At 43.7% G+C, this 24,400-nt stretch overlaps 1 long non-coding RNA gene across 2 annotated transcripts; it reads left to right on the forward strand.

The window, feature by feature from the left end:
• The first annotated feature begins 47 nt into the window (after nucleotides 1–47).
• On the forward strand, nucleotides 48–8,048 carry LOC130832845 (uncharacterized). 2 transcript variants are annotated; one of them, XR_009048384.1, is made up of 3 exons: nucleotides 48–326; nucleotides 1,965–2,070; nucleotides 7,736–8,048. It is a non-coding gene; the product is annotated as an uncharacterized LOC130832845 (long non-coding RNA). The 2 variants fall into 2 exon arrangements; XR_009048385.1 differs by having other exon boundaries at nucleotides 7,782–8,048.
• Nucleotides 8,049–24,400: the final 16,352 nt, after the last annotated feature.

Here is a 24,400-nt window from a genome sequence, read left to right on the forward strand (position 1 = left end):
CGGGGCCGGCGGGGCACCTTCTTCCTGCGCCCGCCCCCACCCTCAGGAATGCCACATGGCCTCGGCAGAGGAGCGGTGGGAGTCCGGTCGCGAGAGTCCGCTTGGGGGCAGGAAGTGGCCCGCTCCTCCTTTCGGAGAGCGTTTCCGGAGCGCCTACTGTGTGTTCCACGCTGGGGGTGGGGGCCGTGACCAAGAGGAGAAATAATGCCCACCCTGACGGGAGTGAGTCCGTTCCCTCCACCAGGATCTCCCGCCGGCGGTTTGACTGCTCCCATTGCGCGGAGAGGAGACTGAGGCCCCGTTAGTCCGGGGATGTACCCCAGCTGGTAAGGACTCGGGTCTGGATGCGAAGTCTTTTCCGCCCTCGAGGGCCCGAAGAGTCGGGTGGAGGGCTCCCTCAGACACGAGCCCAGAGCACGTAGCCCCAGGGTCTGTCACACTGGGGGCTGCGGGAGGTGGAGACAGCCAGTGTTTGAGGAGTGTGTGTAACGCAGTGACGTGAAGCGGGGCACTGCGTGTGTGTCACCCTCGGGGTGTGTGGGTGCTATTATATGTCAGTCCTTGGTTTGCCCACGAGCTGTTCTTGACTTTGCTTCTTGTCGCACAGTCAGCCAGTGTCATTCAGCCCAGGTGAGTCGATAGTGGAGGCCGAGCCCTTATCTGATGGCCGAGCCCTTATCTGACTGAGACAGGGCGCTTGAACGAGGCAGACCACCGGACTTGGAGCCCTCAGCGCTGCTGGCTGGTTTCTTTTTCCGCTGTCCACAACGCCCAACTCCAGTATATTTCCCTTGGTCTTCCCCAGCCCTGCCAGCGCTCTTCCCTGCTCTTTGCTCTCTGGTCCACCTACTGTGAAATGCCTGTTGACCAACCTGTTGCCTTTCCTGGGAGACTTTGTGCCCCGCAGAGCCTAGCACAGAGTCAGCCTAAAAGTGGGCAACGCCTTTTGTGGGCTGCTGGTTCCGCATCAGACCCCAGATATCCAGGACCCTTGAGCTTGGAAATCAGCAGCATTGAAATGGCTTTTGGTCTTAATTGCACATTAGCTATGGAGAACTCAGGCCCTAAGCCAATCAGCATGCTGATTAAATGACCATTAAGGTGCACCTGGACTCCCCATTGAAGCCAGACTCACCTGCAAATGCTTAGAACCTGGTTATCCGCACTGCTCTCCTCACTGCTCTCCTCACTGTCTGTGCTGCTGCCCAGCGCTCTCTGCTTTCACAGATGGGGAAACCAGGCCCAAAACAATTTCTTGGGGGTGCTCTGTCCACAGCCTTCTGAGAGAAAAAAGGAGGCTTGGGGAGTCTCAAGTAAGAAAGGTAAAATCTCAGGGCCCGAGTCACTAGGATCACAGAGCATGTGTGAGATGGGGGCCTCTTTAAAGGGGGGGGCCTGGAAGGGAAAGCAGGTGCAGCCAGGTGAGCCTGGAGACGGGACTGTTCCCAGCACTTGGCGTGAGGCATTGTGCCCGAGTGCACGAGAGCCAGACTCTGCCCATTTGGGGGAAGCCACAGGGGACTGGGCTGGAGCCCAGAGATGTCCCAGCAAATTCAGCCAGCAGCAGCCCCCTAGGCCAGTGCTTCCCAAGTCTTGTGCTACTCGAGGTGCATCAGGACAAATGGAAGAGAGCAGCTCCTTCTTCCTTTCAGCCCACAGCAGAGCCACCTGGGAGCCTACAACAAAGCAGCTTTGGGAGCCCCTCCCCAAACTTCCGGGAGGGGGAGAGTTGGGAGGCAGAGCGGGGTGGTAGTGTGTCAGGATTGTGTATTGCAAACAGATTCCCCAGGTAAAGCCTAAATACTAGCAGAGTTTGAGGATTACCATGTAAAGTTTCTCAACTGGTAAGTATCAGAATTTAAAATGTGTGCATCCTTTAAGCCAGTAAGTGTACTTCTAGGAATCTATCTTGAGAAATAATTGCAGAATAAAGATGAATACTTACACAGGATTGTTCTTTGCAGCACTATTTATTTTGGTGGAAAATTTCAAACACCTACATGCGCCTCACTGGGAGTAGACTACTTGCAGTCACCCTGGGAGCTCTGCACAGCGGGGTGTCATAACAGGGTAAGTCTGTGACCGCTAACCTAGGAGATGGCCAAGGTGTATTTATTATGACACTTTGCAGTGTCCTAGCAAGAAGGGGCTTTGGGTGTACTTGGTGAGAACTTCCATGGGAAAACTTTTTCCAACTGGGAAGTTATTTTTATTGTCATTTTTCTGTCATCCAGTTTTGCCCCCTGCCCTCCCTTTTACACGTATGAAAAAACTGCATCCCTGAGAGAAGGGACTTGCCCCATGATGAATCTGGGGTCCTGACTCCTGAGTCAGATGTGGGGTGGGGCTTGGAGGGGAAAGAGAGGTGGGCGTGGCGTCAGAGCCCAGGCTAAACTGGTGGCTCCCCAGGAGACCATTTTAGGAAGAGTCCCAGGAATTCAAGGTCCCTCGGGCCATAAAAGGGACTGGATGGCCTGCATAAGGCAATTCTGCCTGTGTACCTGAAAATCCAAATTAGAGGCTTCTAATGATGGGGCTCTCTCTTTGTTGTGCCTCTTTCTAGTGAACTTGGTTATTGCAGAGGTTCAAATGAATGTCATGCAAATCTATTTTCATTGAAAAACAAAAAAGGCCAGCCATTACCCTTTTTACCTGGGGTTGATGGAAATAGGGAGAGAGTAATATTCACCGGAAGCCAACATGAGCCAAGGTGAGATCCAGTAACATAAGGGAGATGGGGTTCTGGGGAGTAGAGGGGAGAGTGCAGCAAAGGCCAGGGTGAGTGAGTAATTCAGGAAACAGCCAGATTTGATCAGCTGGTAGGGCCTTGAAGACCAGGGTGAAGAATTTGGATGTGGCAGTGTGTGGAGTCGGGAGCTCCTGCAGCTTCCTGAGATACTAGCTGAGGAGATATGGGAAGAGATTGGCGGTAGGGTGATCAGGTGAGGCAGCTCTAGGTAATTGAGACCAAACAGATGGAGACCTGTCTTTGAGGTCTAGGAGATTTGTGGCTCTCTTCCATGAAGTTCTGCATTTTCATCTAATGTGGAATTCAGTTTATAAACATCTTACTGTAAAAGTCTTGTAGTGTTTTGTTGATCAACTACAATTTGCTTAGCTTTCCCCTAGTTGTTGAGTATTCACTCATTCATCTAAGTTTTGAGTGCCCAATGCTTGACAGGCTATGTGCCTGAAGCTGGGGAATCCATCCCCCAGGCTGTCATGAAGGGTTTGGGCTGCAGTGCCTGGTGGTAGAAAGGTTATGGGAATTGGGATTTGGAGCCACTAGCCAGGTGATGGAGGCAAGTCATCCAAACCCGCTGAACCTCAGTTTTCTCATCTGTGGAAGCATATGGCTTCAGAAGGGGGGAGTCAAAGAAAAGGGCTGTGTAAAAACCCTTTGTGAATAGCATTTGTTGTTTATAGGAAAGCAGATACCATTATCAGGGTGTCTTAGCTCTGCTTCTAATAGTTGTGTGGTATTTGACAATCTGAGTCCTGTTTCTTTCTCTTCGTCTGAGAAATGTGAGGGTTGGATGGTAATCCTAAAAGTTTCTTCCTTCTTTGACATTCTACCATCTAAGGCTTAAATATTTTTGAAAGCAACGTATTGTATATATAAATGCCTGTTTGCCCACAGTTCAGGCAACACTGGGTTAAAGATTAAAACACAGGATTAAGATTAAAAAATCTTGGGAATTCCCTGGTGGTCCAGTGAGTAAGACTCCTTGCTCCCAATGCAGAGAGTCCGGGTTCCATCCCTGGTTGAGGAACTAGATCCCACCTGCTGCAACTAAGACATGGCTCAGCCAAAATAAATTAAAAAAAAAAAAGATTACAAAATCTTTTTTTAATTTTATCTTTCCTGGGTTAAGTGGTGAGGAGTATTACCTAAAAACTGTATATGTCTGCATAGCTTTCTTAAATAGTTTTCTAGTTACACTTGATTATCTGATTTTCTTCCTGTGCAGTTTGCATTTCAGGCGGGCGCCAAGTTATAGCATTTTAACTTAGGGATGTCGGTGTGGCAGGGATGTGGAGGTGACCTGCAGATAGAGATACCACTGTCTCTTCTCTTGATGCCTTCTGGGTTCTAGACAGATTAGTTAGTGAATGTTGTGCTTTTCATTTGGGGATTGAAAAAAATCCCTTTAAATTTTTCTGGTAGTATGCTGTTCTACCTGTTAAACCACGGGTTACCGGTACTTCCAAGCACAGCTGTAGAAATCAGCTGTCAGAATTGGCTATGGTGGGGCCTGGGAGATTTAATGACTGTATTTTTCTTCATTCTTTTTATTAGGGTCCCAGGTGATAGGATAGATGGGATCAGATTCTGTTTGGCATAGTTTCATCTTTTTTATATGTGGGAACTTTCTTACCTCCTGGAGTACTTTTTAAATTGCAAAAGCAAATACACTGTATAAATTTGTTAAACAATGTAAAAGCATGTAAAGAAAAAGTGAAGAACCTCTCCCCTCATTCCCATCTTCCTGCATTAGCAGTGATAACAGATATGTATTCCTCCTCACCTTTCTCTGCGTTCACGTAAACACATGCAGATATGTACACACATCCTGAGAGATGTTGTCTCTCCTCCCTCTTATTTACATTTTTTCCCAATTTTCAACAATTACAATTAACGTTTTCTACATAAATATCTTTGCAATTCTGAGAATTTCCTGAAATAGAGTCTCTGAAGTGGGCTTACTGGGACAAAGAGTAAGAATGAATATTTGTAAGGCATGTTACCGAAGCGCTCTCCATGACAGCATTTGTAGTGTTTGAGTGCTTGCCTTACCCCGTCCTCTGCCAGTTCTCCACCACATCGTGTTAGCAGTTTTTTTTTTTTTTTTTTTTATAACATGGGTGAACCTTATTTATTTATTTATTTATTATATTTTTTTTTGGGCACACGGGCTTAGTTGCTCCGCGGCATGTGGGATCTTCCTGGAGCTGGGATCGAACCCATGACCTCTGCATTGGCAGGCGGATTCTTAACCACTGCGCCACCTAGGAAGCCCCAGTGTTAGCAGTTTTATGTTATTCTTTGCTCAGTTGGTGGCTGAAGAATCGCCTTTGGTTTTATTTATTTTTATATATTTATTTATTTATTAGCTGCATCGGGTCTTCATTGCTTTGTGGGTTTTCTCTAGTCTTGGTGAGGGGGGCTACTTTTCCTTGTGGTGCGTGGACTTCTCATTGCAGTGGCTTCTCTTGCTGTGGAGCACAGGCTCTAGGTGCGTGGGCTTCAGTAATTGTGGCACGTGGGCTCAATAGTTGTGGCTCACAGGCTCCAGAGCACAGGCTTAGTAGTTGTGGCGCCTGGGCTTAGTTGCTTCGCTGCATGTGGGATCTTCCCGGACCAGGGATCGAACCCATGTCCCCTGCATTGGCAGGCAGATTCTTAACCACTGCGCCACCAGAGAAGTCCCGCCTTTGGTTCTTTCAATCTGCTTTTTTTTTTTAAATTATTAATGAGATTGGATATCTTAAAATTTCACAATTATTGGACGTTTGTCACCCGTGAATTATCTCCACGTCTTTTCAGGTCATTGAGTCTTTTTTTCTGACCTGCAGGTTGTTTTTAGTGATAAGGATGCTTAACCCTTGTTTGTCATATTGATTGCAGGTATTCTTTTCCCCGAAGATTATTGTTTGTTTTTTTCTAACACATTTCTAAGCCCCCCCCCCCCCTTTTTTTTTTAAGCTTCTCACTTGGTCAAATGTCAATCTTTGTGATGTTGCCCATTGCTTTTAGGCTCAGAAAGAATATCAGTGATCCAAGGATATTCACCTAGACTTTCTTGTTGATTTTGTTTAATTTTAACAAATTAATTAAATTTTTGGCACTTAATGCTTTGCTGCATCTGGAGTTTGTTTCGATTTACAGTGTGAGGTAAGAATCCCAATACTTCTTTTTCTGAGTGGCATACCATTTTTATCATTCCTGTGTGTGATGCCGCTTCTTCCAAGGCATGGAGTTCTTACATGATTTTTCATGGTATATCCTAAGGAGAGGATATCTGGAGACTATATTTTAGAGGATGAAAAGACAGATTTCGGCCAGGGAAGGAAAGCCTTTGAATTTCTATAGTGGAGACAGATTCTCCTCCATGAAGCTAATGATGTTTGTGCCTTAAGGACCCTTACTTGCCCTTGCCTCTTCCAAGGCCCTGGAAGAGGTCATATGCTTTCATAAAATGTACAAATTAAGAAATTGTCATTGTAGTCACTTAAGACCACTGTTTTATTCTACTGTGTCTTCCCTCCTCACTGTTCCCCTCCTCCTAAGTGGCCTTCTATTGGCTCTGGACATTTTTTTAAAAATTTAATTTATTTATTCTTTGGCTGTGTTAGGTCTTCGTTGCTGCATGTGGGCTTTCTCTAGTTGTGGTGAGCAGGGGTTGTCCTTCATTGCAGTGCATGGGCTTCTCATTGCAGTGGCTTCTCTTGTTGCAGAGCACAGGCTCTAGGCACACGGACTTCAGTAGCTGTGGCTCACAGGCTTAGTTGCTCCGAGGCATGTGGGACCTTCCCGGATCAGGGGTTGAATCTGTGTCCTCTGCATTGGCAAGTGGATTCTTAACCACTGTACCACCACGGAAGTCCATGGACATTTTTGTGGACCTGGCTAAGGGTTGAGTTAGAGTTCATTTAGGTTGGGTTTATCTATTTATGTGGTTTGTAGTCACTTTCACTAACAGTTCAAATGCTGACAACTGTCCTGGTAGAGGAAAGGCTTTCATGAGGCAAAGTTGCAGGAACAGAGGTAGTGACACGATATAAAGGTGTGCTATAGCATCCACACCAGAAGTACGTAAGCAAAGGAAGATAAACAAGGTTTGAAACATTGAGTCAGAAGCTGGTCTGTGGCAAATTCTTACAATCATAAAGATTGTAAAAATGGAAGCAGAGGACTCAGTTTTTACCAACGCTTATTAAAAATGGAACTTTGTGGAAATTCCCCGGTGGTCCAGTGGTTACGATTCTGTGCTTTCACTGCCAAAGGCCCAGGTTCAGTCCCTGGTTGGGGAGCTGAGATCCTACAAGCCATGCAGTGTGGCCAAAAAGTAAAATAAAATAAAATATTTTTAAAAAATGGAACTTTTCAGGCTTCCCTGGTGGCACAGTGGTTAAGAATTCGCCTGCCAATACAAGGGACACGGGTTCGATCTGTGGGCCAGGAAGATCCCACATGCCACGGAGCAACTAAGCCCGTGTGCCACAGCTACTGAGCCTGCACTCTAGAGCCTGCGAGCCACAACTACTGAGCCCATGTGCTGCAACTGTTGAAGCCCGCACACCTAGAGCCCGTGCTCTGCAACAAAAGTCACTGCAGTGAGAAACCCTTGCACCACAACAAAGAGTAGCCCCCGCTTGCCACAAGCAGAGAAAGCCTGTGCGCGGTAACGAAGACCCAATGCAGCCAAAAATAAATAAATAAATAATAAAATAAATCTTTAAAAAAAAAGGAACTTTTCTTCTGCCAAGAATGTACTCGATAATGCAGTGTATACGATTATAAATGTACACATCAGAAGACTGTCATCTTTATTTTTCTCTATAAAATCAAATTATGAAACTATTATCATATAAGGCAAATCACAGAAAATACCCCAAAAGTAGGAAAAGAGACTTGAGAGGTGTTTCAGGCAGTTAATTCATAAAAATACTATGTTATTTTTCTGGATTTTGTGATGTTTGTGATATATGTTAGTTTTTTAAAAATGTGTAGGACTTCCTAGGTGGCTCAGTGGGTGGGAATCTGCCTGCCAATGCAGGGAACACGGATTCGATCCCTGCCCCAGGAAGATCCCACATGCCATGGAGCAACTAAGCTCGTGCACCACAGCTGTTGAGCCTGCGCTCTGGAGCCCATGAGCCACAACTGTTGAGCCCATGTGCCGCAACTGCTGAAGTCCACGTGCCTAGAGCCCGTGCTCTGCAACAAGAGAGGCCACCGCAAGGAGAAGCCTGCGCACCACAAGGAAGAGTAGCTCCCACTCACTGCAACTAGAGAAAGCCCCTGCGCAGCAACGAAGACCCAACACAGCCAATAAAATAAATAAATAAATAAATTTATTTAAAAAAAAGTGTAGTTTGCTATCTTTTTTTTTCTTATTTTGAATAGTCACATTTGTGCCAAATTTTATATATTTAATTTTACATTTTTTTTTATGAAGGCCCCCCCCCCCCCCCAAATTATATAAGTTTCAGTTCCCACGAAACCTGGATCTGCTTCCAATTCTTAGGATGAAGTTGTTGGCAAAGATTAAGCCTTTGCGCTTAAGAAGATCTGGTTATAATTTGTCCCCTCTGGCCCTTTGAGAATGACATTTCTTGCCTTTTACTCTGATTTTGACACAGAAGTAAAACTTTGAAGGAGTCATTAAGTGAATGATACTTTATGCATTCTGTTCTCCATCTTGCCTTTTTCACTTAACAGTATATCTTAGAGGCCTTTCTCTCTTCATACGTGAAGAGCTTCTTTGTTCTTTTCAGCAGTTACCGCTAATTCCTTTGTATGGATATAACATATTTATCTTACTGCTGTCCCGTGGATTGTCACGTGGGTTGGTTCCAGTATTACTATCACAAACAATGCTACAGTAAGTAACTTTATACATGTCATTTCACAGAGTACAGTCGTAGGATAAATTTTCAGGATTTGCATTCCCATGAGTGTATGAGAAAAGTTTAGGTTGGAAATAATTTTTCTTCAGATTTTTTTATTGTGGAAAAATATACATAACACAAAACATACCATTTTAACTATTTTCACGTGTATGGTTCAGTGATATTAAGTACATTCACATTGTTGTACAACCATCACCACCATCCGTCACCAGAACGTCTACATCTTCTCAAACTGAAACTCTGTCCCCATAAATAGTAACTCCCTATTCCCCACTTTCCCCAGCCCCTGGCAACCACCATTTTACTTTTTGTATCCATAAATTGGATTACTCTGGATATCTCATAAAAGTATAATCATACAGTATTTGTCCTTTTGTGTCTGACTTATTTCACTTAACGTCCTCAAGGTTCATCCGTGTTGCAGCCTGTGTCAGAATGTCCTTTTTTAAGGCTGAATGATATTTGGCTGCATGTATGTACCATGTTTTGCTTATGCATTCATCCATCCATGGAAGCTTGGGTTGTCTCCGCCTTTTGGCTGTTGTGAATAATGCTGCTATGAACATGGGTGTGCAGAAATCTGTTGAGTTCCTGTTTTCAATTCTTTTGGTATATAGCCAGAAGTGTCATCAGATTTTGAAGGCATTACTCTCTTGTCTCTCAGCTTTCAGTATTGCAGTTGGGAAATCCCAAGTCATTCTGAACACTGATACTCTGTGCATGACCTACTTTTTCTTCTCTAGAAATTTCTAGACTGTCCTCTCATCCTTAGTGAACTGGAATTTCTTGATGATGTGCCCTGATACGAGTCTGTTTTTTTTCCCGTGTTGCTAAGAGTTCTGGGAGTTGAGTGGGGGAATGAAAGCTGGGGGGTGGGAGGGTCTCACCATTTAGTATTATGAGCTCTATGCCTCGCTGGCAGTGTTCTCAGAGCTGAGCGGAGGAAGAGGGCTGAGGGTCTGGACACCTTCAAGAGTTAGTACATGAACTTTTGTATAATCGCTTTGTTGGTATCTTCTCTGTCTCCTATGCCTAGTGGCTACCTGTCCAGGGACCTTCTTCTATCTTCTCCTAAAAATAAATTTCTGATCTGCCAGGGTCTGGGTTGCAGCCAAAGTGCACGGGCAGTAGTGTAGGGAAGGGATCTAGGAGTCTACTGTTTTATATTTTAAGCTGATTTTTTTTTTTTTGGCCCCTCTGAAAGGCTTTCAGGATCTTAGTTCCCTGACCAGGGATTGAACTTGGGGCATGGCAGTGAAAGTGCTGAGGCCTAACCACTGAACCACCAGGAACTTCCCTAAGCTGCTTTTTAAGCCCTCTTCTGCCAATCTTCGTTCCTATAGCAGCCCCTCCCCCAACATCACCTTCCTGCTCCCTTCTAGAGGTGCCACTAATTTCTGAGTCTTTTGAGGATTCTGTGGTATAAATCAGGTTAAATGTTCACCTTTCCTTATTTCCTGCTTAGGTTTGCATCTGATAGTACTTGTCCATTGACTTTCTACCCTCAACGATTTTGTTGTGGTCTGCTCTCCCATGCTCCTCTTTCTTGTGGGTTTATGCATTTTGAAAGTAGGGTTTCAAGAGGGAGCCAAGTTACATACCTTTGATAAATCCACCAACTTCAACTTAGTTTTTCCCTACATGGCTTCCCAATGGTCCCAACACCCTGTGTTGACTGGTCTACCTTTCTACCTCTGGATCGAGATGCTACCCTTATCATACACCAAACTGAAAGTCCCATTTGTGTGTGGATCCTATTTAATTGATCTTTCTCTTCTGTTTCAACAGATCTTTACTGAGCACAATCTACCTGTCAGACTCCGATCTAGGCCAGGCCTTGATCTAGGCGCTAGAGGTAAAAGCAGTGTATAAAGTAGAGCCTCCGCCTCATGGAGATTACATTCTAATGAAGGGCGACAGGCAGTAAATAATGTCAGATAGTGATAAGTACTAGGAAGAAAAATAGAGTAAGGCATAGAGAGTGAGAAGTTGAGCCACTGTAGATATGTTGGTCAGAGGAGTGCCATCTCAGGAGGTGAGTAGAATCTTTAATAAATTGGAAGCTACAGCCATGCATGGATCTTTAGAGAGGGGGGTGTTGTGGGCAGAGGAAATACCCAGAGCGGAGACCCTGAGACAGAAACCAGCTGGGTGAGGAACTTCCGTGGTTGTCCAGTGGTTAGGGCTCCATGCTTCCACTGCAAGGGGCACAAGTTCGATCCCTGGTCGGGGAACTAAAATCCTGCATGCCTCTCGGCCAAAAAAAGAAAAAGAAATGAGCTGGGCAAGTTTAAGGAGTAATAAGAATAGTTGGGGAAAGTGGTATCTGGGGCCAGGTTTTGCAGGGCCAGGTAGGCCATGGCAAAAAGTGTGTATTTTATTCCATACACAGTGGGTAGTCATTGGAGCATTGAGAACAGAGGAGTGGAGACATAAGCATCATTGCATGTTAAAAGCATGGCTGTGATGATTGTGTAGAGAACAGACCATAGGAGGAGGCAGGTTTAGCAACAGTTGGGCTGTTGTCCTAACCCAGTGAGAGAGAATGGTGACTTGGACTAACTAGGGGTGGGGTGGACGAGGTGAGAAGCTATTGGTTATGGAATATATTTTGAAGGTAGAGCCAAAGAGCAGATAAGCTGAAGGACTGGATGTGGATGGAAAGGAAAAGATTGACGTTATCAACTAGGAGAGCGACAATGATTAGTTGAGCTTGACCAGGTACTTGACACAGATCCTTTCATTTCCTCTTCATAACCCTTTGAGAAAAATATCTTTTTTGGAGAGTAGAGGAAATGAAGGCACAGATAGTTTAAGTAACCTGCCTGTGATGACACTCTGGTCATTGGAGGAGACAGGATTTTACTTCTGCAAGGTCAGTAGTAATGTCCCCTCTTCTCTTTCTGATTCTAGTAATTTTGAGTCTTCTTTTTTGTCTTGGTCAGTCTAGCTGGGGATTTGTCAATTTTTACAATCTTTTCAAAGAACCATACTTTTGTTTTTGTTACTTTTCTTTATTGTTTTTCTGTCCTCTGTTTAATTAATTTCTGCTCTAACCTTTATTTCTTTCCTCCTGTTTGATTTAGGTTCAATTTTCTCCTCTTTTCCTCTTTTCCAGTGTGTTAGGGTGGGAGATTAGGTATTGATTTGAAATCTTCTTTTTCAAAAAATAAGCATTTACAGCTGTGACTTTCCCTTCAAGCACTGTTTTAGCTACATCCCATAAGTTTGATATTTTCATTCATTTCATAGTATTTTCTAATTTCCATTTTGTTATTTCTTCTTTGCATCATTTGTTGGCTATTTAGGAATATATTTAGTTTCCATAGATTTGTGATTTTCCCAAGTTTCTTTCTGTTATTGTTTTCTAATTTCATTTCATTGTGCTCAGAGAACATACTTTGTATTATTTCAACCCTTTTAAATCTGTTGAGGTTTGTTTTATGGCTCAGCATATGGTCTGTGCTGGAAAATGTTGCATGTGCACTTGAGAAGAATGTGTATCGTGATTGTTGCGTGGAGAGTTCTATAGATGTCTGTCGGGTCTAGGTGGTTTATAGTATTGTCTAAGTCTTCTATTTCCTTGTTGATCTTTTGCCTAGTTATTCCATCCATTATTGAAAGTTGGGGGCTTTCCTGGTGGCACAGTGGTTAAGAATCCGCCTGCCAATGTGAGGGGCACGGGTTCGAGCCCAGGGCTCGAACCCGTGTCCGAGCAGATCCCACATGCCGCAGAGCAACTAAGCCCATGTACCACAACTACTGAGCCTGCACTCTAGAGCCTGTGAGCCACAGCTACTGAGCCCACATGCCGCAACTACTGAAGCCCGCTCGCCTAGAGCCCGTGCTCCACAAGAGAAGCCACCAACATGAGAAGCCTGTGTACCACAGCAAAGAGTAGCCCTCACACGCCACAACTAGAGAAAGCCTGCACACAGCAACAAAGACCCAATGCAGCAAAAATAAAAAAATAAATAAGTAAATAAAATAAATAAATTTACAAAAAAAAAAAAAGAAAGTTGGGTATTGAATTGCCCTATTCTTTTTTTTTTTTTTTTTTTTGGCAGCGTCAGGTCTTAGTTGCAGCATGCGGGATCTTTTGTTGTGGCATGAGGGCTCTTTGCTGTGGCACACGGGCTTCTCTCTAGTTGTGGCGTGTGGGTTTTTCTCTTCTCTAGTTGAGGTGCTTGGGCTCAGTAGTTGTGGCATGTGGGGTCTTAGTTCTTTGATCAGGGATTGAACCTGGGTCCCCTGCACTGGAAGGCAGATTCTTTACCACTAGACCACTGGCAAAGTACCTTGAAGTGCCCAACTCTTCCTGTTGAATTGTCTTCTTCTCTCTTCATTTCTGTCAGTTTTTGCTTCATGTATTTTTGTGCTCTTTTGTCAGGTACATATATGTTTAAAATTCTCATGTTTTCCTGATGGATTGACCCTTTTATCTTAATAAAATGTCCCTGTTTATTACTAGTAGGGGATAGTATTTTAAACCCAGTCAGTGTGATTTCCAAGCCCGTGTTCCTAACCCCATACCAACTGTCCTGCTTCTAGAAGGTGCACCTTCAAGTATTCCTTCAACTCCTGTGTTCTTAGTCATTTCAGACTCACCCAGGTGTTCTGTCAGCTGAATCTTCCTGCCCTGATTCTTTTTATTTTTATTTTTTAATTTATTATTTTTATTTTTGGCCATGCCGCAAGGCTTGCAGGGTCTTAATTCCTTGACCAGGGATTGAACCCTTGCCCTGAGCAGTGAAAGCAAGGAATTCTAACCACCGGACCGCCAGGGAATTCTCATACCCTAGGTCTTAAAGACAGCTGAAATTCCATTCTGTACTCTGGGTAAGTCCCAAGCCTTTCCCAGGATGCCTGCAGGTTACTAGACATTCTCACTCTTCATCTTGGGCCTGGAGCCTGCTTGCCCACAATCACTTTCCTCTTCACCTCTCCGAGTGTCTCCCCTCAGGCTCCCTACCCCTCACCAAACCTTGCTTACACAGATGGAGTAAGCCATCTACTGTAGGAGGGTGAGAGGAAAGGCGTACTTTACAGAAACACAGAGGACTTCCTTTTCCACGTTCTCCATCCATGGGCATCCTGTGGTGCCTCAGCTCCTGGAAGATTTGTCATGGCCCAATGGTATCCCGCCTTCCATCACCTGCTCCTGGCTCTGGTCTCCTCTGCCTTCTATTTCGAGGTCCTTCTTTATCCCCTCACCCCCTTCCTCTCTGGAGCAAAAACAAATCTCCCCCTCTGCTTTCTGCTGAGCGACTTAATGGCTGCTTTTGTTTTCTTTGTTTCTTTGGCTTCTCAAGGGTCAGGCTCTGTCTGCTTTGGTTGAGCCCCTTAAGGAATTTCCCTAAACCCAGACTAACTTAAGAGTAGCGTGGGACCGGCAGTTAGATAAGAAAACTTTCCACCTGGCTCTGCATGCTGTGTTTATTGTCCTGCCTTTCTGCTGTGAAATGGGTGAAATGTTGGCATTTCCTGGACATTTTGATGATTTGTGGGAGCAGAATATTTGAAGCCAGGATTTTCCAGAAGAGTCTCAGGGATTTGTGATGCTGAGTGAATCATCAGGCTGAGGCCCAGGGAGAGCCAGCAAGTTAGTAACAGAGCCAGTCCTCAAGCCCCAGCCCTGGGATGTACCTTGACCCTGGTGGACCCCGATGCTGGATGTACCTTGGGTCATTCCCTTCCCCTCCCTGAGCCCAACTTCCCATATGGGAAATGGGAATAACAGCACTGTCCTCCCAAGGCTGTTGTGAGAGATAAATGACAAAGTGCTTATGCCAAGCTCTGCCTAATGCTCGGCAAATAGTAAGGGAAGGTTACACACACAAAAATCTTCACTTTGCTACGTTTTGTGACTTCTTACAATTTTCTAGTCTGTTTTTCACAGATCATTGTGTGTGTGTGTTTCATATGGGAAGGGCAGGCTTCTGTAGTAAATCCATAGCAAGAGAATACTTATTTTCTGCATGGAATAGCAGGAGCACCACAGAGAAGTCTGTCATTTTTGGTAGAGAGCAAAGTATATGTCCACACAAAAACCTGTGCACGACTGTTCCTAGCAGCCTTATTCATAATGGCTCCAAACTGTAAGCAACCCAGATATCTATCAACTGGTGAAAGGCTGAATAAGTTGTGCTATATCCTTATAATGGAATACTACTCAGCACTGAAAAGGAATGACAGGTACATGCAGTAACATAGATGAATCTCAAAAAATATGCCAAGAGAAAGGAGCCAGACACAAAAGAGTAAGTATTGTATGACCTATTCATTTAAAATGCTAGAAAAGGCAAAGAAATCTATAAAAGATCAGTGGTTGCATGAACTGAGAGAGAGGGAGAAGGGCTCAACCAAAAAGGCGAATGAACAAAGATTTGTCAAAATTAATTTCATTTTGCACTTAAAGGAGATAAGTTTTATTTGAAACAAAAAAAAAAAACAGTGGGACACAGACAAAGCAGTAGTAAAGAGAAACAAATGCAACCACAACAAACGTTTAAATGTAACCATACATTCAGTTTAAGTTGGGAGTTCCCTGGCGACCCAGTAGTTGGGACTCCAAGCTTTCGCTGCTGAGGGTGCAGGTTTGATCCCTGGCCAGAGAACTGCAAGCCGTGTGGTGCGGCCAAAAAAAATTAAAAAATTAAAAATAAATAAATTTAAGTTGATCAACAGCTTATACACACAGTTAAACTATGCTCTTTGTTCACTTGGTTGTAAATTTACTTTCTCATCATCCCAGTTGGGGACATTTTATAGCTGAGCATCTGGATAAACAAAATCCTTTAAGAACCAAGTATCTTGTGCCTAACAGTTTCCCTGTAGCTGAAGTGGATTTCTTTCTTTTTTCTTTTTTTTTAAAATAAATTTATTTATTTATCTTTTGGCTGTGTTGGGTCTTGGTTGCTGCATGTGGGCTTTCTTAAGTGGGGGTGAGCAGGGGCTACTCTTTTTTGCAGTGTGCGGGCATCTCATTGCAGTGGCATCTCTTGTTGTGGAGCACAGGCTCTAGGCGCACGGGCTTCAGTAGTTGCTGCAGGGGCTCAGTAGTTGTGATGTATGGGCTTAGTTGCTCTGTGGCATGAGGGATCTTCCCGGACCAGGGATCAAACCCATGTCCCCTGCATTGGCAGGTGGATTCTCAACCACTGCGCCACCAGGGAAGTTCCTGACTTCATATTTTTCTTTCTCAAAGGCAAAGAGTGCTTATATTCTGTTTCTGGAGGGTTTTGGCCAGGGCAATGACATGGTCCCATATACTTGGGAAGAGCAACTGGAAACTGCCCTGTGAAGGATGGTTGAGAGGCAGGTCCGGGGAGAATCAGGAAGGCTGGTTAAGAAGCTAGTGCAGTTCATGGAGCTGTACGTTTCAGATGTATGCGTTTTTCCATATATAAATTATACTTCAGTTTAAAAAAAATGAGAACAAAAGACTGTCTCAGTAGTCCACATGAAGTCCATCAGCCAGAGAAAGGAGCTTCAGGCCAGCCTGAGAACTAGTGGGACAAGTGTAGGGACTTGAGTGCGATTCTGATTGTAGAACTGACAGGGTTTGAGGAGAGATTGGGAAACTGAGAGGAGGCACTGGGGTAGGAATGGGGGGCCAGGAGAGGGAGGAGGCCAAGTCATAGTTGAGCAACGAAGATGAGCATTTCTGGGGACTTCCCTGGAGGTCCAGTGGTTAAGACTTCGCCCCTCCAGTGCAGGGGGCGCAGGTTCAATCTATGGTCAGGGAACTAAGATCCCACATGCCGAGCAGCCAAAAAAAGTCAAGATTCCTTACCTTCTGTAACTATCCAAAAATAAATAAATAAACAAACATATTTTTTAAAGTTTTTTTTTTTTTTTTTCAAAGAGCATTTCTGAGTGGGGCTCAGGGGCCCTGGCTTACTTTGTAGCTCTCGGATTTTGCTCAGATGGGGAGCCAAGAAAAGACCTAGACCCCATCTCAAGTGTCATGGCTCAGTGGGGAGAGGAGACAGCCTTGGACCAGTTGGGGAAGGCATGGAGGGACTTTGGGGGAGGAAGTAGACATCCCTTCATGACCCCTCCTTCATACACCCTCCTTACCTGTTTGCCTCCCAGATCGGAGGGTGCGGGATTAGTTACCAAGTGACAAAGGTCTAACCCACCTGGGTGTGAACTCTACTTCTGAAGTTCCCTAGCTGTGTGACCCTGGACAGGTTGCTGAACCTTTTTGAGCCTCAGTTTCCTCACTTGTAAAATGGGGGTAATATCCTATTCGCTCGCATATGACTTGTGCCCCCCTTTCCCCAGGAAAATGCAGTTTGCAATTTCCCTGCTGCCTTGTAGTGTGCTCACATTGTAGATGGATGGGGATGGTGCAAAGGGTGGTTCTTAGGTACCTGGGTGGAGAATTCCTTTATTTAAGCTCCTGAGGGCTCCACAGGCCTGGGGCCACCAGTCCCTTGAGCATCTTAGAACAGAAGGCAGTTCTGGAAGGCAGTAGGTATGTAGGAAAGCAGAAGGGGCTGGGAATTGAACTCTGTCTGGAACTCTCTGGGTGACCTTGGGCGACCGCTAGTGGAGAAGAGTGACAACACACAACATGCCTGCAAAAAAGGATGTGTTTTGCCGCTTTGTACCAGATTTTGCTGATAATATATCCTTTTGCTGCAGGTACCAGGTAGAAATTCCTTCAGTATATTTTTGCATTGTGGCTTGATTTTTATTCACTTGGCTGCAGCTCTGGTGTTCTCATTTACACCATTTTATGTATGGGAAGGGGTTTCGTTTACTGACAAATCTAGTATATTTTGTTACTGATGTCTTTTTTTCCTTAGCTTTTGGGATTTTTGTCCTTTCCAGAGCTTGTGAATTCCTACTAGAATCCTCTAAACTGTATTTACAAAACAGAAGTGTTTCCTCCTATAAAACCACTTTAAGGTCACATTCAATGCATGTATTTAAAAATTCATTTTATGTAATCCCTTTTTAAAAAAGTAGCACTTTCTACTTACCAGGCACTGTTCTATGTACTTTATAAACTTATTTAATCCTCATAGCAACTCTGTGAGGCGAATATGATTATCCCCATTTTGTATAGCTGAGAGACTGAGCCTCAGAGAGGTTAAGTAACATGCTCAAGTTCATGCTACTAATAAATGGCAGAACCAGGACTGCATTTTGTCCTCTTACTTATTCCGTTGTGTTACCTATGACCTCAGAATTATTTCCCCAAAGCTTGCCATGTAAGATTGGGATGCATCTTACGTACTTGTGTATCACATAAGCCAATAAATATGGTACGAATAGCTGGACTTAACCCAACTTAACCTCAAGTCTGAGCCTCAGTTCCTCTTCACTGGTGACCCCAGGTCCGCTAGGCCTTATCTGTAAAACGGGGGTGGGCATGTGAAGAAGTATATGAATTGTTTTAAGGTTCATATATTACGTGACCATTATATGAATTGTTTTAATCAGTTATGTGAGTTGATTTATTTGCACTGACATCTGACAGGTTTAAGGCAACCTTGTGCTTGCCTCTGCCCTGCTCCGGGTCACAGCTGAGATACTGGAGGTCCTTCTAGCTGTGGTGTTCCCTGATATAAGTCCAGCCTTTCCATTTGATGTGTGAGGACGCTGAGGCCCAGAGAGGGACCAGGGATTTGCCCATATAATTTTACAGCCAGAGGAATTCTTAAAAAGATCCCTTTCACCCTTGAAATGAGACTGCCTGAATAGAATAATTGCTTATTAAATGTGCGCCATTATTTTATTAAGCAACATCTTACACAGTGATTGAGCGTGGGTCTTGCTCTTACTAGTTGTGTGACCTTGACTTGAGTAGGTCATTTAACTTCTTCCCGCCTCAGTTTCCTTAGGTGTGAATTGGGTTAACACAGCCCGTCTTCATGGGGGAGTTGTACAGAATAGAATGCGATCATCCGTGTAAAATGTAGAGCTTGGCACATGGCCCATAGTAAGTGCCCAATAAAAACGAAAGTCTGTCCCTGCTTGAAACCTTCCCGTGGTTCCCATGGCATTTATAGTCCTATCCAAACTCCCCCAGGGTCCTAGAAGGCTCTGAATTCATGACTTGGCCCCTGCCATCTGGGCCCCTTCTCTCCTCTCATACCAGCCTCAGCCCCCCTTACTTCATGCCAAGTTCACATCCATGGGTTGTTTTGTTTTGTTTTGTTTTTAACCTCTTGTTGTTTCCCCTGATTTCAGCTTGAATGTCACCTCCTCAGGAAGGCTGTCCCTGACCACTGACGACTGGTCTTCCTTCGCCCCATTAATCTTTCCTACATCACACTTAACCTTGTTTGTGAAGGTGAGTTTTGTTGTCTCTCTCTCCTGCTCAATGGCAAACTGTTTTGTTCACTGCGGAATCTCCCAGCACCTGAAACCTTGCATAACAGGCTCTAAATAGTTGCTTGTTGTACCTAGTACCCAATCTCCAGTAGAGTCCCCTCACCTACATCTACATTGGTCTTTCTTGGGCAAACTCACCAAGCTCTGTCCTGCTTGAGATGCTTCAAAGACTCCTTGGTGCTCTGGGGTGGGCAGGAGGAAAAACCAAATACTCTCACCTTGCATTCAGGTCCTTTCAGATCTGGCTCTGTGTCTTTCTCCCCACCCTGCCCCACACTCCAGCACTGAGACTGTGGGCAAAGTCCTTTCCCCTGCTTGGCTTGCTTTATTTCTCAGTTAAGTTGACCAAAGTTCCTTCTGAACTTCAGATAAACCTCACTCATTTCTCGTATACTTTTTTTTTTCTTCTAAATTTATTTATTTATTTATTGGCTGTGTTGGGTCTTCATTGCAGTGCGTGGGCTTCTCATTGTGGTGGCTTCTGTTGTTGCAGAGCATGGGATCTAGGTGCACGGGCTTCAGTAGTTGTGGCTAGAGCACAGACTCTGTAGTTGTGGCACACAGGCTTAGTTGCTCTGCGGCATGTGGGATCTTCCCGGCCCAGGGCTCAAAACCATGTCCCCTGCATTGGCAGGCAGATTCTTAACCACTGAGCCACCAGGGAAGCCCCTCTCATATATTCTTCACTGCACGCCTGTCCTTGTAGAGATTTATCATCTGTCCATCAGGTAGGACCCTCTTAATTTCAGGTGCTCTTTCCTGTCTCACTCCGTTTCTCTTTTCCCAACCCAGGTGACTCCCACCTCCTTTTCCTCCCTGTCTCCTGAGCCCCTGCCCACCCTACAAATCCATTCTAAAATGTTTTTTTGGGTCCTTGGGTAATGTCCAGACGGTCCCTTGAGCAATCCTATGCTGGTTTTAAAATCTTATGCACCTTTTAAAATTACATTTCCGTTATTAGGCGACAGCTCTCATTCTGCTTCTCCTCCCCCACTCACATTGTTTTTAATATCTATCTGTGTTGATGCAGGAACGTTGAGTTGCATGGTCTTCCACAGCACGCATTGTCACATTTCACTTACTCATTCTCCTTGTGACAGGCATGGGGGTTCCCTCCAACGCCCTGCTGCCATCAGTGCTGCTAGCAGTGGACATGTTGTCCTGCCCCTTCTGGGCTTGCCCACAGTTTCTCTGGGAGATGTTTCCAGGTGTCGAGTTGCTCAGCCAGAGGGGCTTTACTTGTTCACAAGTACTGGCAAGTGCTGTCCCGTGTGGGGAACCAGTCTATCCCCGATCACCCAGCATAGAAGGATTCCCCTTCCTCTCTATCTTTGCCAGTGTTTGGTATTATCCATCTCTCTGATTGGCAATCCAATGGGTATAAAGTGGTGTCTTGTTTTTGCTTTCTGGACACCAGTGAGGTTGATGTTCTTGTTAGTTAAAACTACCCTTTTGTGAATCTCCTGTTGATATGCTTTGCTCATTTGCCTGTTAGATTCTATAACTTTTTTCTTGTAATATTGTAGGTATTCATTCCTTGTTTCATTTTAATACAGTAAAAATTCAGTTTTTAAAAGGTGAGTGTTACGAGCACAAGACTGTAAATCAACTGCAGTACAATATAAAATAAAAAATTAAAAAAAAAAGAGTTTTAGGGAATTCCCTGGCGGTCCAGTGATTAGGACTCCGCGCTTTCACTGCTGAGGGCACAGGTTCAATCCCTGGTCAGGGAACTGAGATCCCACAAGCCGTGCGGTGCAGCCAAAAAAATAAAAAATAAAAAAAATAAATGTTAAAAATGAGTTTTAACAAACACAAGCAATCATGTAATCACCACCATAATCAAGATAGAGAACAGTCCCCCCTGCCCCACCCCCACTCCAGAATTCCCTCGTGCTCCTTTTACTGTCAGTCTCTTTTCCCACCCCTAGCTTCTGGCAATCACTAAGCTGTTTTCTGTCCTGTAGTTCTGTCATATTCAGACTGTCGTGCAAGTGGAATCATATATAGCCTTCTGAATCTGCTTCTTCCTTTAAGCACAGTGCAGCTGAGGTTCACCTCTCTGTTGTGTGTATCAGTAGGCCGTTGGCTCCTTGTTGATGAAGAGCTTTCCATTGGATGAACGACCCATATTTTGTTTATCCACTTATCGTTTTGAAGGATATTTGGATTGTTTCCAAATGTGTCCGTTTGATTTTGATGTCCTTGGCAGTTTTGAGAGCTTTGGTCAGGGATTCTGTGCAATGTCTAAGTTCTTAAACATTATGCTTTGAGTTTTGGAGGACATCCTGCTGTGATGCTCCGTGGACTTAACTTACCTGCCAGAGCCAATTAAACTGTTGTCTGTGAAGGGGGTCGCGTGGGTTGTTTAAAGCACACCTTTTTTTCTGGCCTCTGAAGTGAATTTTAAGTGTCAATAAAACTTCACCTTCACTGACTTTGTTTCTCTCCTCATACCCATCTGTTTATTTTTTTAACTTTCTTTTTCCGTGTTGCTTTTTTTCTTTTTCTTTTTACTTTTTAAAAATATTTATTTATTTGGCTGTGCTGGGTCTTAGTTGCAGCATCTGGGATCCTTGCTGTGGTGTGCAGGATCTTTAGTTGCGGCATGAGAACTCTTGGTTGTGGCATGTGGGGTCTAGTTCCCTCACCAGGGATCGAACCCAGGCCCTCTGCATTAGGAGCTTGGAGTCTTAACCACTGGACCACCAGGGAAGTCCCCTTATTGCTTTTTCTCTGACTCTGTGTTTTGTTTTAGTTCAAGCTATTCTCATGGTGGCCAGCAATGACTGACAGTCGGTTTTATGGTCTGTTTGTTGATCTCTGTCAGGACACTGGAGGTCTATTCTCTATCCACTGGGAGATGAGGGAGAATCTGATTTGTTAGTCTTTTTTCTTTTTCTTTTTTTTGATAATTTGTTTATTATTTGTGAGCTCAAATCAGTTAAGAAAATATTGAGAGAAATAGCATTGAAAGAACAGCACATTGAGATACGGGCCAGTGGGTTTTTGTGTTTTTTTGGTTTATTTTGGCACATGGCTGAGATTGTTGAACTGAAGCTGAAAGTGTTCAGTGTTTCTATATGAGTCTGAAATATTTTCCTACCTCCATAGAATGTTAATTAATAAGTGAAATTATAGCTTTTAAATTTAAGGTTTATCAGCACTAATGGGGCTTACATAAATATATGGAAATACAAAAATTTCAAGAAAATATAATTTATTTAACAGTTTAAATGTGCTAGCCTTTGAAGAGAAAAACAACCACCACCACCGCCAAGCTTTACAAAAAATGTTAGCTTAGGGTGTTTGGGGTTTTTTTTTGACTATTATTTGTTTTAACAGCTTTACTGTTATATAATTTACGTATCATAAAATTCACCCATTTAAAGTATACAGCTCAATTAATTTTAGTAGATTGAAAGAGTTGTACGACCTTTAGCATAATCTAATTTCACTCTCCTTTTGCACCCTACCCCAGCCCTAGGCCGACACTAATGTACCTTATTCTCTATAGATTTGCCTATTTTGGACATTTCATATAAGTAGAACCATATGATCTTTTGTTATGGACTTGTTTCATTTAGCGTAGTGTTTTGAGGTGTATCCATATTGTAGCATGAATCAGTACTTCATTCTTTTTGTTGCTGAGTAATATTCCAGTGCGTGGATACACCACATTTATTAATCCACCCATCAGTTGATGGCCATCTGGGTTGTCACTGTTTTTTAACTATTTTGAATAATGCTGCTGTGAACATTTGTGTTCACGTTTTTATGTGGATGTATGTTTTCATTTTCTTTGGTTATATACTAGGAGTAGAATTGCTGGGTCATGGGGTAACTGTGTTTAACCTTTTGAGGAACTACCAGACTATTTTCCAAAGCAGTTGCATTATTTTACATTTCCTCCAGGAGTGTATGAAGGTTTGAATTTCTCTACATCCTCTCCAACACTTGTTATTTTTTGTTTTTATTATTATATTATTGCAATCCATTTCCTTAATGATGTTGAACATCTTTGCATTTGTTTATTGATGGTTTGCATATCTTTTTTGGAGAAATGTCTATTCATATTTTGCCCATTTTAAAATTGGGTTATTATCTCTTTATTGTGAGAATTCTTTATATACAAGTCTCTTATCAGATATATGATTTGCAGGTATTTTCTCTGTTTTATTCTCATTTTCTCTTACTTTTTTTTTTTTGGGCCACGCAGCATGTGGGATCTTAGTTCCCTGACCAGGGTTTGAAGCTGCGCCCTCTGCAGTGGATTTGCAGAGTCCTAACCACTGGGCAGCCAGGGAAGTCCCTTATTTTCTTTTTCTTGATATGAATCACTCTATTTGAATTTTCTGTTGTTTCTTATACTTCCTGAGGAAAAAAATCACCCATATTTTCAAATTTCTTGAGTTCTCTTTTCACCCTTTCAGTTACTTAATTAAAACTTTATACCTAGTTAACAATTATTTATATTAGATAAATCTCATTCGAAATAACCAGTGTGGTTTCCGTCCCCCTGGTTGAATCCTGACTGATAGAAATGTGTACTCCTTTGTGTCTGTTTTTTTTTTTTTTATCATTTATTTAGTTTTTGGCTGCGTCGTGTCTTAGTTGTGGCACATGGGATCTTTTGTTGTGGTGCGTGGGCTTCTCTCTAGTTCTGATGCGTGGGCTCAGCAGTTGTGGTGTGCAGGCTTCATTGCCCCATGGCAGGTGGGATCTTAGTTCCCTGACAAGGGATCGAACTGGCGTCCCCTGCATTACAAGATGGATTCTCAACCCCTGGACCACCAGGGAAGTCCCTGTGTCTTTTTTTTTTTTTCTGGCTTGACTTGATGTTTGTGAGATTTATCCACAAACGATGCACATAGCTGTAGTTCATTGTCATTTCTTTGTCCGTTATATTGGTGGGCAGATGGGGTTGTTTCTGGTATGGGGCTATTATAGTGGTGCTGCTGTGAGCATTCTTGCATCTGTCTTTGGTGAACAGGGCCCACATTTCTGTTGGATATTGAACATACCTAGGAGTGGAATTACTGAGTTACGGGGTAGATGTATGTTCAGATTTAATAGATGCTGCGAAATGGTTTTCCAAAGTAGTTTTACCTGTTACTCTCCCCGCCTGTAGTATGTGAGAATTCTAGTTGCTCCCCATTGTTATCCTCAGCAGTACATAGTATTGAGAGGGTTGGTTTGTTTTTTGTAGCCCCTTTGGTGAGTATCAGCTTCATTTATTGAGTTTCATGAATGTGTGGGTTTGTTCCTGTGCTCTCTATTCTTTTCTTTTTTTTTTTTAATATTTATTTATTTATTTGGTTGCAACGAGTCTTAGTTGTGGCAGGTGGGCTCCTTAGTTGCGACTCACCAGCTCCTTATTTGTGGCATGCATGTGGGATCTAGTTCCCTGACC

This window comes from Hippopotamus amphibius, chromosome 12 (assembly GCF_030028045.1).
Source record: "Hippopotamus amphibius kiboko isolate mHipAmp2 chromosome 12, mHipAmp2.hap2, whole genome shotgun sequence".
Taxonomy (NCBI): domain Eukaryota; kingdom Metazoa; phylum Chordata; class Mammalia; order Artiodactyla; family Hippopotamidae; genus Hippopotamus; species Hippopotamus amphibius.